The sequence below is a fragment of the Pan troglodytes genome, chromosome 2, assembly GCF_028858775.2.
Source record: "Pan troglodytes isolate AG18354 chromosome 2, NHGRI_mPanTro3-v2.0_pri, whole genome shotgun sequence".
In the NCBI taxonomy this organism is placed as follows: domain Eukaryota; kingdom Metazoa; phylum Chordata; class Mammalia; order Primates; family Hominidae; genus Pan; species Pan troglodytes.
In genome coordinates this window covers 4,735,585-4,748,811 of record NC_086015.1, presented here as the reverse complement: position 1 = coordinate 4,748,811, position 13,227 = coordinate 4,735,585, and the positions used below count along the sequence as shown (strand labels likewise).

Genomic DNA, 13,227 nt, shown 5'->3' with positions numbered 1-13,227 from the left:
CTCAGTGGGGTGTTGAAGTCCCCCACTTTTATTGTTTGGTTCTCTAAGTCTTTTCTAGCCCAAGAAAAACTTGTTTTATGAATCTATGTGTTCCAAAGTTTGGATGTGTATATTTAGGGTAGTTAAGTATTCTTGTTGGATCTTACCCTTTATCATTATGTAATGCTCTTCTTTGTACTTTTTAATTTTCATTGGTTTAAAGTCTTTTATCTGATACATGAACAGCATCTCCTGCTCTTTTAGTTTTCTATTTCTATGGTAGATCTCACTCCATCCTTTTACTTTGAGTCTGTGGTTGTCCTTACATGTGAGATGGGTCTCTTGAAGATAGCACGTGATAGGGTATTGTCCTTTTATCCAGCTTGCCACTCCAAGCTTTTAAGTGGGGCATTTAGACCATTTACATTCAGGGTTAGTGTTGGTGTGAGATTTCGATCCTGTCATTGTGTTGTTAGCTAGTTGTTGTATGTACTTGACTGTTTAGTTGCTTTATAGTGCCTGTGGGCTGTTTGTTTAAGTATGTTTTTGTGGTAGCAGGTGTCATTGTTTTATTTCATCCTTTTTATTTTTTATTTTTTTTGAGACAGACACTTGCTCTGTCACCAAGGCTGGAGTGCAGCGGCAAGATCTCAGCTCACTGCAATCTCCACCTCCTGGGTTGAAGCAATTCTCCTGCCTCAGCCTCCCAAGTAGCTGGGATTACAGGTGCATTCCAGCACACCGGGCTAATTTTTGTATTTTTAGCACAGACAGGGTTTTGCCATGTTGGCCAGGCTGGTCTCGAACTCCTGACCTCAAGTGATCCACTTACCTTGGCCACCCAAAGTGCTAGGATTACAGGTGTGAGCTACTGTACCTGGTCTGTGTTTATCTTTACCACTCCTTTAAGGTATTTTTGTAAAGCTGGTCTAAATGAAATGAATCCTCTCAGCATTGGCTTGTCTGTGATGAATTTTATTTCTCCTTCTCTTATGAAGCTTAGCTTGGTGTGATATGAAATTCTTGGTTGGAATTCCTTTTCTTCAAGGATGCTGAAAATAGGGCCCTGGTCTCTTCTGGCTTATAAAGTTTCTGCTGAGAGGTTTGCTGCTAGCCTAATGAGGTTCCCTCTGTATGTAGCTTGTCCCTTATCTCTAGCTGCCTTTTTTTGTCTGAGTGCGTTGACCTTGGTGAATTTGATGACTATATGCGTTGGATATGGTCATCTTCTATAGTATCTAGCTGGGCTTGTCTGTATTTATTGAATTTGCATGTCAACCTCCCTAGAGAGAATAGGGAAATTTTCATGGACTATATTCTCAAATATATTTTCCAAGTTTTTTATTCTCTCTCCCCTCTCAGGAATGCCAGTGAGTTGTAGATTTGGTCTCTTTATGTAATACCATAATTCTTGGAGAATTTGTTCATTTAAAAACTTCTTTTTTCTTTATTTTTTTCTGACTGAGTTGATTTGAATAACTGGTCTTCAAGCTCCGATTTTCTTTCCTCAGCTTGGTCTGTTTTCCTATTAGTACTTCTGATTGTATAATGGAATTCTTGTAGTGAACTTTTTAGCTCTAGAAGTTCAGTTTGGTTGTTTCTTGAAATGTTATTTCATCTTTCAGCTATTGGGTTGTTTTACCAGATTCCTTAGATTTAGTTTCAACTTTGTCCTGATTCTTGAACTTTCTTGCCATCCAGATTTAGAATTCTACTTATGTCATTTCACACTGGTTAAGCACCATTGCTATGGAGCTAGTGGACTCATTTTGGGGTAAGGGGACACTCTGCCTTTCTAAATTGCCAGAGTTCTTGTCCACATTCTTTCTCATCTGGGAGGGCTGGTGTTCCTTTAACTATAGTATAAGTTGAGCATAGCCAATTGGCTTTGTTTCTGAATGTTTTCAGATGGTCAAGGCTCTGTACAGGTCTTTATTTGTGGCTGAATTTTTGTCCTTGGTTTTACAGCAGGGTATATCAGCAAAACATTTTTGGTGTTATTGTTTGGGCTGTGATCCAGTGGATAGTGCTTAAGAATAATGGACAGTAAATAGTCTCTTACTTAGCCACCCAGCTCCTCTATATTTCCTCATGTTTCCAGCCACACTCTGCAGTGCAGTGGGGAGAGAGGTAATTCCTCACCAAGTCTGAACTTGGGCCTTGGTGGAGCCCCTTCTGATCACTGGCACTGTGCCTGCATTACTTTCTTTAGCTGTTCTGGGACGTGGGGCTCCCTGGGCAAAGAACGTAGCAGGGAGATAGGTAACACTCTTTCCTGGTTGGCCCTGAGGAAGAAGACATGTTCTGCTTCTATTCCAGCTCATGAACTGACACAAGTCACCCCTCTTAGTCCTCTAAGAGGGTGGGCTCTTCTCCCACTTGAGTGCTGGCCACAAATTTCAGCTCTGCGCTTCTGAGCTGCACACTGCAGCTCTGGGGCACCAGGATTGGCTTGCAGCTCCATCCTCTGGACCCCTAGATTCAGGTTCCAGGTGTAATGGGAATCCAAAGTGCTCCCAGGCCACCAGGAACATAATCAGGTGGAGCAAAGCAACCAGGCTGGGCAGTGGAAGCTGAGCCATGCATACTATCTTGGAGAGCAGCTGGACAGTGGCCCTTGGAGGGGCTGGTGGGCAAGAGGGCCTAAAGAACAGACACGTACCAGTCCCACAGAGAAATCAGCCCAGCTTCCTCCTAGCCTGGTGGTCAACTGGAGCTAGAGCTTCTCAGAGGGTGAATGGGGAGCCCTGGGGAATAGGTGGCTATGCCCATGTTTGGACACAGCCTCACTGTGCACAAAGGCCCATGCTTCCATGCTGGCTGGAGCTCCATCTCTGTCTACTCTCTGGAAGGATCCTTCTGTCAGCTCAAATGTCCATGGCAGATGTGGGGCCCCCATAGCCAGGATCCCAGCAGTCCATGGCTAGGGTAGGCAGTCCTGCAGTTCTTCATTCACCCATTCCCAGGAGCCACTTGAGGTCAGGATTGGCTCAAGCATTGGCCTACCCTGAACAAGGTTCCCAGCTTCCTACTTCCTCAGCCTCCACATCTGCATCACATCTTCATCCACTGGGCATTTTCTCTTCGAAGATCTGTCCAAGTTATGTTGGTTTACTTGAAACTTTGGTCTTTTGGGGGTAGGAACAGTGCTTCCTGGCTGTGTCTAGTTGGCCATCTTGTCCTTTAAATTAGTCTTAGAGCCAGTATACTATTTGATGGAGAAACACTGGAGGCATTTCCAGTAAGAATGGAAACATGACAAGAATACACATTATCAATAATATAATGCAATTATTATTATTTTAACACACAATCAATATTAAAATTAAAATAGTGAGATATTTGATGCTCACTAAAGGAAACTTTTTGAATCAGTGATTATACTCATATTGCATCTTAGTTTGGATAAAATTTTACCAAAAATATCTGATCTGTAATTTAAAGTTCATAAAGTGTACTGTTTAAAGTCAATTTACTTTTCCAAGTTGATCCCAATATACTTAAGAGATTTCTGACAATTGAATCAAATATCAGCTTTTAGATTTAGATTAGATAATTAAAATTAAATGCGATGTTAAAACTCAGTTCATTTGATAAAAAAGGAAAAAGTACAAATATATAAAGTTATAAATAATAAGAAACAAGCTACTATTAAAACAACAGAGAATTTTAAAATGACAGGAAACTTCCTTTACTTTGACACAAATAAATTTGAAATCAAATTTCAAATTTGATTTAATTTGATGAATTAATTATTTTCTAGAGAAATGAAGTTTACTCAAATTAATCTTATTAGTGTTAGAAAGATTAAATCAACCAATTTCATAGAAGAAATATAGGAAACAATTAGTTAAATACTACAAAAAATAGCACCAAGCCCACATAGTTTCACAAGGTAATTATTCTAAAGATTTAAATAGCAGATAGTCATAATGCTGTATGATTATTCAGAACATTGAAAGGGAAGGAAAACATCTTAATTCCTTTCATGAAGAAACTATAACACTGATACCTAAATCTGATAAAACAGTATAATGAAAGAAAACTACAGGTCAATATCACTCAAGAAAATAATGTAAAATTTTAAAATAAAAAATAGCAAACTTAATCCAACACTGTATTAAGAAAATAACACACGATAACTAAATAGGATTTATTTTAGGAATGCAAGATTGGTTTACTACTATAAACCCAATTCATTTCATATATACCATGTTGACAATTTAAAGGCATAATTATATTATCTTCACAGACGCTAAGAAAGCCTTTGACAACAACAACAAACACTAATTTATTGTTTTAAAAAAACTCAAAGAAATAAGAATTTAGGGACCCTTTCTTAACATAATGAAATATATTTCCCTTAAACTTAAAGCCAGTATACTATTTGATGAAGAAACGCTAGAGGCATTTTCATTAAGATTTGAGACGAAGCAAGAATACATGTTATGATTAATACGATCCCATATTATTCCACAGTTCTTCGATGAGAGCCAACCCAATTAGATGAGATAAATTCTTGAAAAGCATAAAAATTGGTAAAGAAGAAGAAAAACTACTTCTATTTGCAGTTGTTAAGATAATAAACCTTGAAAATTCCAGAGGGTCAATGATAAAACCATCTCAAGAAATCAAATATTCTAGTGAATTAGCTGAATGCTGAATTAACATTAACAAATTAGTAGCCTTTATATACTCTTTAACAACGAACATTTAGAGAACTTAAGAGTAAGTCCATGTATAATAAGAATAAGAATAAGAACACTATAATAAGAATAAGCAATAAGAACACTAAATACTTATAAATAAATTTAATAAAAATGTACAAAGTTTGTGAAAGGAAAATTTTAACACTCACAAAGGACTCTAAAGAAGACTTTAAAAATTAGGAAAATACCCTGTATTTTGGATAAAATGACTCAACACTATAAGGACATAAATTCTCCATAAGTTGACTTATAATTCATTCAAACCTAATAAAAATACCAACAAATTATGAAATTAGGTAAATTGACTAAAGTTCACATGGAATCACATGCATACAAGAATAGCAAGGAAAATACTTCTGCAAAAAAAGAAATAAGAGGAAGACTACCTTACTAAACATTAAAAGATACTACAAAGCCTTTATATTTAAAATGATGTTATACTAGCATCATATTGAATAGACAGATAAAGCAGTGGAATAGAATAGAAGGTCCAAATTTAAAACTAAATACATATGAGAATTTAGTATATGACAACAGCAGCATTTCAAACCACTTAAAAATAGACTTAATAACTGCTGCTGGGACAACAAAGTAGCCATTTGGAAAAGGTAAATTTAGATCCATATCTTATATCATATGCAAGAATAATCTGCAAAAGGAATGGAATTCTGGTGTAAAAAATAAAATCAAACAAGTACTTGAAAAATTCATCTTTAACCTTGGTGTAAGAAAAGGTCTTCTAACTATGACTCAAATTCAGAGGCAATAAAAGAAAAATGTCAATGAATTTGACTATATCATTTTTAAAAATTTTGCAGGAAAAAAACCCACTATACAAAAAATCAAAAGACAGCCAATGAACTGGGAGAAAATATTTGCAACACTTACCACAGACAAAAGACTAGTGGTATATTTCTCCCTCTCTCTCTCTCTCTCTCCCGCCCGCCCTCATCCCCTTAAGTGCAAACTTATGTTAAACTCAGAGAATTTAGGTAATCTGATCAAGATCACATGTAGCAAGTCATGAAGTCCAGTTTGCAACCAGCTCAGTCTGACTTTACAAACCTCTTTTTTTTCTACCTTTCCTGGCTATCAATTCAAGAAAGCCAGCAAGTGGTGGGGAAATGGATTATTTATCAAAATTTCTACCCATTCCTTCACTAATTTCTCCACCACATTTAACAGTCAATAGCAACTTCCATATAACACATTCTATTAATATGTGATGTGCTTGACTATTCATAAATCAGCAAAGCTCTTAAAAATGCCCTTTCACTTTAACTTAGGAACAAAATGGAATTAAACGTGACACTACAATCTTAGAGTGTCACACAAAATAAACCTTTAGTTAAGTTTCCATTCTTACAACTCCTAATTCTGAGATTCACAGTATATATTACTGTGCGAATACACAGCTCCAAGGTAACCCACCTTTAATAAGGCCAGCCCCTTAACATTTTTTCTTTCTCCTCAAACTCTCAGAGAATTTGTAAAGTTTTTCTTACCTTCTGTGTAAGATCATTTCAAGTCCCTTTTCTTACGGAGGTTCCAAGCTTAAGATACCTAGAAAAGAACAACTAATAAGGAACCAAACTGGCAGGGGAAGGAAGGAGGAAGGCACTGAGGTCGAGTGAAGTCAACACTAGACCATGAGATGAAGCCCTGGCTTTTGGTTTCTGCACCCACACTGACACTTTACTCCTTGTGGTAAGTCATTGCCCTGTGGATTTCAGGTTCTTTAAAAATAAAAGGGATAGCATTAGGAGAGATACCTAATGCTAAATGACGAGTTAATGGGTGCAGCACACCAACATGGCACATGTATACATATGTAACAAACCTGCACGTTGTGCACATGTACCCTAAAACGTAAAGTATAATAATAATAATAAATACATAAATAAAAATAAAAGGAACAAACATAAGATGACTTAAAATTCCTAATTGTTTTAATAATTACAGCATCGTTTTGTTCTTTATATATATATCAATACAATTTATGTTAAGTGTTTGAAAAACTGTAAAAAGCACAAATAAATAAATTGAGGATAATAACATTGTTATCCTTTGTGTTTCTCATCTCTTTTCCCCTCTGCTCCAGCTATTTACTTGTCTGCCTTTATGACTATTCCCATAAAATTGTTCTGTTGAAAAATTTCTCATCTCTTTTCCCCCTGTGCTCCATGTATTTACTTGTCTGCCTCTATGACTATTTATATATCCAAACATTTCTTTTTGAATTTGAGATCTAAAGGTGTGATAAACTCTGTTTCCAAGTAAAATACATTATGAACACTTTCCATGTGATTAATAGAAAACTCTTCATGGTCACATGGTATTTCATTTATTAGATATCCATGGGATATCAAATTATGCTTGTTTTAAGATAGCTATATATAATTTTTATTTTTTATTTGTTTTACTTAAGATGAAATTTTGAAGTAGAATTGAATCATTAATATTTTATAATAGTGTCCTCAACTTTATAAGTTCAGTAGTCTTGCGCTAGAATTTGAATGTAAAATTTGGCTGCAATGGCATCATCATCTTCAGAGGCTTGAGTCCCCCTAAAGGATAAAGTGCCTAATACATATATCTGTGAAACCAAACTGAAGCTAAGTGAGTTTCAAAATTTCAATAAGAGCAAATTAATATGAGTGAAAATTTGCAACACAAAAGTGACATGCTTCATGCACTAACTGTTGATGTCTTAAGGGAACAGCTATTCTATTTTGTATTTTATCAAGATTGTGTTATAAATTACAAATCCCATTGACTTTTTAGCAATCATATTAGAGAAATATTATTAGCTCCTGAACTTAATAACCCCTCAATGAGTCATTGTTGAGATCTCTGTCAATTCAGTTGAAAATATAAATGCTAATACCTTGACTTTTCATTCTGCCGGTGACCTCAGTTAGATAACACTGATCCTTTTAAAATGATAAAATAGTGTGATCATAGCATAGCTAAAAACAAGATATTTAAAGGCATTTAGATCTTTCCAGAATTTGAAGCCTTAAAATATGTATGTCAAAGTAGGCAATGAATTTATCTAAGATTTATTTTAGAGCAGCTGAAATTATAAGACCAAAGTAAATGAGAAACATTGTTAACATGAAATTTAGCCAAGGGGTCACCATTCTTATAAGAAATGAAATGATGGCAAAATAATCCCTAATTCATTTTCTATGTACAATGCCTATCAAATGCATTATTACTATTTGCATTAAAACAAAATCTTATACATCTTTCTATTGGCTGTCTCTGGAGCAAGGGCATTTCTAATCAGTGTCACTATGTTTGGAAACTTGTACAAATGACCAGTGTCTTGTCCAAGTACCAGTTATAAGTACACTTAATTCAGAGTACAAATTTGATGACTAAAGTATCACACGTGCAAAATGCTCCCAGGCTGCTATGCCTGCCTGATATTAGTATAGCATTTCTCAGCTGCTTGTGAATTTTGTTATGCAATTGTATCCTAGTAAAATTAATGCAGTGAAAATAGGAAACACTTGTATATTCTAACAACTCATATCATAAAATCTTTTAATTGGGCATAAAATTCTGTTCTTATTCTATCAACAAAAGGAAAAAATAACACTTACCTACCCTCTATCACCTTTAGTTATGGATTCTTGAAAAATCTCCCTGTTTTTCAACAAACCAAAAAGATGGTTTTTTGGAGAGAATATGACTCACCTATCTTCAACTTCCTAAGTCCAAATCTAGACATATTTCCTTTTTGACAGTTGAAATTCTCAGATGATCCTATGTTATGTGGGTAGTCTAGCATTTGAACATTGAGTTATTTGGGGATGATTTCATTTGATCATGCAACTATAATTACATAAAAAATTGAAATGAACACTTCAGAACCAAAACTTTCAGAAGATTTGTGCTCTAATTTTTACTGAATACATTGTTTTAGCCTTAGATTTAATACAATTATTGAACATAAAATACCAATTTTATAACTATCATCACGGCCTCACTTGAATAAAACTGGACTAAATTCCCTGATCCATCACTCAATAATTGTGGAAACTGGGGAAAGTTATTTAATAATTGAAGCTGTAATTGTAGATCAGTAATAAGACACATTTCCTTGTAATATACTGAGTTTGGTATCAAATAATACATACAAACCTCTTAGAACAGTTCGTATCACACAATGAGCAACCAATAAATTTTAGTTGTTATTTTGTTGAAACACTTTTTCAAAACCAGTAAACTAGACACAAAACTGGGTTTCATAATTAAATCACACAGAAATTTAGATCAGTTCTCAGTATAATTTTAAACATATTAATTGCCTGAAGATATGGATAATTTGGCTTCTCTAAAATGTGTTTGCCAAATATTCAGAAACAGCATTGTCTTAAGAGATAAACATTAAGACGAATATTAAAAATAAAGAAAATGTGCATAAAAACTCCTCAACTTATGCAGATATTCCACCCTCAAAGAAGAGGTAATAACTCCCTACTTTTTCAGTGTGGGCTGTACGTGTGGCTACACTTCAAAGAGTCCAGTGTGGAAACAGAGAGCAAAAAAAAAAAAAAAGAACGATTCCGCAGCAGAGAAAACTGACAAACACTATCTCAGCCAGGCAAGCAAGGTCAATATGAAGTTACAAATCACGTTAATAGTATATTCCCATAATATGATGGGATGAACATTACACTTTATATCTGTGATCTTCCCTCCCAAGAAAGCTTCACCCCAGTTTAATCATGAGAGAAACATCAGACAAATTGCAATAGAAGGACATCCAACAAAATACCTAACCAATACTTAAAAAAAAAAAATTGCCAATGTCATCAAAAACGAGGAAAAGTATGAGAAATTGTCGCAACCTAGAAGCGTGTAGGGGACATGACAACTAAATGAAACTAGATGGGATCCTCCAACATAGAAAAACAAGTAAAAAAAATAGGGATATCTGAAAAAATCTATGGTATTTAGTTACTAATAATGCATTAATACTGTTTTATTAATGGTAACAAATACACCACACTAATGCAAGATGTTAATAGTGACAATTTAGTGAAAGTTATTTAGGAACTCTCTATATCCTATCTTGTTAATTTTTCTGTAAATTTAAAACTGTTCTAAAAAAAGTTGTTAAAAAACAAAACAAAACTCTGCTCAGACCAATGTTAGGAAGTTGAGACAGGCTCTGTAAACGAACGTCTTCTCTACACAGAGCAGTGTGCAAGGAATATATTCTGAAACTCTAGGGGATCCTGCTGTAGAAAGATAACTCCCTAAGTTAAACAGCATTTGTTTTGCCAAGTATAAAACTGTATAGTCAGAAAAAAATGCAATTATGTGGGATTTAGGATATAAGACCAAAATTAACATTCAAAATCAGAAAGATAAATAATTGTTTAATTATGTTGCACACTTTAGGACATTTTTGTGGCTTTTTCTGGTACTATTTTTATTATTTTACCCATTAGAAAGAGTGACATATTTTTAATTCAAAAGCTACTAAACAGTATGAATTTGGAAGTTGCAAAAGAGACAAAAATGGCCATTGACTTGAATTAATCACTGGATTGTAGTGCAATGATCCAGCTGTTGAAAACATCAATGAGGGGAGGTTATACATATAATTCACTGTGCCTTATTTTGTGTTACTGTAGACATGGTTAAAATAGAGTGATGGAGACACAGTTAACTTATAAATATATTAGCCATGTAATTGCAATAAAAAAGACATGAAAAAGAAGCTGCTTAAACAAGATGAAAGTTTTCTTCTTTCTCACAGAACAGTTCAAAACAGTTTGTCCATCTTTAACATCTGCCTCCCTTTTCTGGGTCCAATTTTGCTGCTCAAATTTTTACCATCTACGAGACAGCATCAAGTGGGAAAAGGACCTAGAAAGTTCAAATACATTTACTTTCTAGGTGTGACCTGGAAATCCTAGACTTCAGTACACTCACATGCCTCTGGTCAGAATTTAGTCCCTTGGCTATGCCAAAGTGCAAGCAAAACTAGGTTGTGCATTTTTCGATGGGTAACCTGGTAACCAGCTAAAATTAGGAAGTTCTATTATTAAACAAAAAGAGGACACTTTTTGGTAGATATCTAGCCATCTTTGCTATTGTGATTTCTGGGTCCCACAAGTTCAAAATTTGCAAGAACAACAGCAAAAAACGGCACTTAAAGATTGTATTCAAATGCAGGCTGTCATTTAATAGGTCTGAGATAGTGTCAGAGGTTATGCTTTTAACAAGCTTCTAATTGGTGTCAATACCGATAATCCAAGGGCCAAACTTTGACTTTTAAGATTCTAAGCTATGCCTTACCTAGAAGAACTGCTATTGAACCAGATCTGGAAGGAGCCTGTGTTCATATTAAGTAATATTTTTGCTCTTTGGTTCGCCTTTTTTTTTCCTTGTGTGTAGGATGTTAGTAATGGTGGTAATAGAACTCACAAATAAAGCACGTGCTTTGTGAATAAAATTAGAAATAAGTGGACTCTATACAAGAAAATTTTGGGATATATTTTCTCATTGTTAAAGTGGTATATGTAATTTACCACTGAGACAGTTAATCTTAACTAATGAACTAAGAAGCAGGATAAAATTATGGAGAGGTGGTATGTGGGTGAGTGCATACTCAAAAGGATGAGAAGAAAAATTTAAATTTGTATATGAACTAAAAAATAAAGAATATTTCAAAGATCAAAAGAGGAACTGTTAAGAAGTGAGTTTCCACTCAATAAAAATATATCCGGTTTTTCTATTGTATGTCTCTCAGTATAACTGAAACTCATTTTTGCATGCAGCATAGTATATTGACAGCAGAAATATTACATGATTTTTGTCTGTTTTGCAAATATATATCCCCTATTCAATAAGTGAACACTGGAATGGATAGAAACACATAATACAAACATGTCCACAGGATATTCACAGTTGAAACAGGGACAATTATCAGATAATGAGCATGGCTTGAGGACTGCAAAACTCCCTCAAAATTCCTCGCACATAAATATAACCTTTTTGGTTCACCTGCATAATCAGTCCAAAGTAAGCATACATTATTTATTCATCAACATCGAACCTCCTAACATGATTTCTAGAAGTAAGATAATAAAAGAGGTTTTTATACTTTATTTTCTAAAGAAGCTATTCACTTTAAGAGTAGGCCTGTGAATCACTGCAGTGCCTAAGCTTAGGGTCAGTGGGGCTAGGGTCATGACATAATCAGTACATGATAGGTGATGGTTAGGATAAAGAAATGAACATGAAACTTCCTGAAGGTTGCTGAAAAATCTATTGACTCATTCTAGATAATTTCAGTGCTTATCACAAGGAAAATACAGACACTCTGATATACAGATTGAATTACAGCACATCTCTTCCCTCTTAGAATTTATAATCTAGTAGGGAATATGAGACATTGATGGATGAAAATTGTTATAGAATAAAAAATACCTTTGATTAGGTCCTAAAGCATAGTTAAAACCATGCATGTCATAGGCATTTTACAAAATGATCAATACTGGTGGGACCAATTATTACAGAATAAGGAGGCATTTGCAGGTCTATATACATGACACTACTCATTCAGTCTCATCTGGGTTACTCTACTACATTTTTGCCAAACTCACACATAACAACATACAGGAGTGGCAAATACTTCACCTGTTAAGGTAAGTCATTTGAGCAGCTGTGAGATTCAATATTCCAATAAAGAAGCTTAGATTTAAATGTGTTAGAGGATACAAAATTGCAGCTAGATAGGAGGAATAAGTTCTAGTGTTCTATACCACTGTAGGATGACAATAGTTAACATTAATATATTATATAGCTTTAAATAGCTAGAGGGAGAATATTGAATGTTCCCAAACAAAGAAATGATAAACTTTTGAGATGATGGATATGGTAATTATTCCAATCAGATCACTATATATTGTATATATACAGAAATATCATTATGTACCCTATGAATATGTACAATTATTATTTTTCAATTAAAGTAAAATTTTAAAAGCCTAGATTTAAACTCTGCATTGATGAATAAATGGGAATTCAACAAGACAAGATTATCCCAGGTAGAAGGGGTGTAGGAAGTTATGTAGAAAAGCACAAGTAAATACCAAAGGAGAGAATTTGACAGTGAATGTCAAGAGTGAAAAAAAGCATGAATAGACTAACTTTTACACATTATTGAATGTAAGCTAAGGATTAGGCTGAATCTTAGAGTAAAAGAATACTCACTGAGGACTGTGGAGAAGGCACATAACAGGAGAGATGATGTGCTTTAAGAACACTCATCTGCCAGTGTCCTTTCAGGAAGACTGGGAAAGAGCACAAAGTGAAGACCAGCCAAAAGAGGAAGAGTCAAACGTGAGAGAGAGAAAGGCTTGCAGTGTGTGATGACAGTGGCACTAAGCCTCGGGTGAACTGTGTTGGATGCTGTGAATATCCACATCCCTTTTATCTTTTTGGATGAACAACAGTCTTCCAGCTACCAAAATCTGCATATCCTGGTCCAGAATATTTCCCCAGAAGGTCA

General features: G+C 34.8%; 1 long non-coding RNA gene across 15 annotated transcripts in view; it reads right to left on the bottom strand.

Annotated features, from left to right (window-relative positions):
• LOC104005445 (uncharacterized) overlaps positions 1 to 13,227 on the bottom strand; it is a 346,407-nt gene that overhangs the window by 188,834 nt on the left and 144,346 nt on the right. For 14 of the 15 annotated variants that reach the window (XR_010155471.1, XR_010155473.1, XR_010155469.1 and 11 more), the window contains one exon: positions 6,194 to 6,251. The exons of the other annotated variant lie outside the window; for it this stretch is intronic. This is a non-coding gene — a long non-coding RNA (uncharacterized LOC104005445). The remainder of the gene's footprint in view (positions 1 to 6,193; positions 6,252 to 13,227) is intronic. 15 annotated transcript variants of the gene reach the window in all.